Source organism: Triticum dicoccoides, chromosome 6B (assembly GCF_002162155.2).
Source record: "Triticum dicoccoides isolate Atlit2015 ecotype Zavitan chromosome 6B, WEW_v2.0, whole genome shotgun sequence".
In the NCBI taxonomy this organism is placed as follows: Eukaryota; Viridiplantae; Streptophyta; class Magnoliopsida; order Poales; family Poaceae; genus Triticum; species Triticum dicoccoides.
In genome coordinates, this window is record NC_041391.1 from 91,260,737 (window position 1) to 91,262,052 (window position 1,316).

The window sequence follows — 1,316 nt, forward strand, 5'->3', positions numbered from 1 at the left end:
CATCAAGTTTTAATTAACCATGCATCAAGTTTTAATTAACCAAATCGCTACACTTCTACGCTAATAGCAACTACTCCTGCAAATGGAGAACAGAGGAGGCGTGGAGAAGAGACACTGTACCAGAGCTGTGAGGACGACCAAGCCGCTCCAGATCAGCCGGTTGCTCCGACGCCACTCCAGATACATGGCTCGGCCGCCGTTCCGCATCCAGTGCGGACAAGTGCAGATCCAGCACCTCCCTTGCCCAGATCAAGCACCGACGCAGGCAGATCCATAGCCTTTGTCGCCTAGAAGCTCGTCGCCGATGCAAAAAATTCAATCTTTGACCTTGGATGTGGGGCATGAATGGACGTCTGGAGTGAGTGGACGCCGGACATGAATGGACGCTGGGTGTGGACGCGGAGAAAGGTGGAAGCGACAGGGAGCTATGCTGGAGACGTTGGCGACGGGGAGTCAGGGAGATGCCGCTGGGGAGTTGGGAAGAACGACAGGAAGAAGAGAGGGGAACGAGGGGACCGGCGGGAAGAAGAGAGGCGAGCGAGTGAATGAGAGGAGAGCGAGTGAGCGAGTGGGCTGCGAAGGGAGTGAGGGGTAATGTCGGAAAGTGCGAGAATTCCGTAGCGTGTCGAAATTTGCACTGCAAAACGTCCAATGACTTACATTTCAGAACAGAGGGAGTACAATACTTTTTTCTGTTCCTGCCTCTAACCTTTGCAGGCAACTGGTGTTATATGGACCCTCATCCCTTATATGGACACAAATTTGAACATCGATCGCTCAGTTTGATTCAGGCTACATTGCAAACACGCATATAATAATAGATAACATAATTAAGTTCAAAATACATTGCACATTACGAATTTAAACTAGTCCGACGAAAGCTCGATCACTTCCGCCTTGGGCCCCCCACCCGACGGCCTAGCCTCCTTGATCGTCAAGAACGTTCTGGTACAGCTTGATCCATCGGTGTTCCTCGCTCACGAGCTCCAGATGCATCCGATGGAGGTCGGTCATGTACTCTTCATGTTCTCATGTACCTGACGGCTGGAGACCACTCGAGGGTTGATTTGGATGCACGCCGGGACGTTGTGTGTGTCGAGGGGGAAGTTGAGGTTCGCTTTGCAGCCATAGAGCGCTACTGCCTGATGTCGTACGCCCTCGGCGTGAACTCCACCGACTAGTGGGAGCCAAGCTAGTACCGGACGCCGGTGTCAATGTCTTTGATTCGGGCACCCATGTCCCACATGTCCGCTGCCGCATGCCATGGTACTTTTTCCCGGTGGCAGCATCAATAGGTCAACTCCGAAGGAACAAAA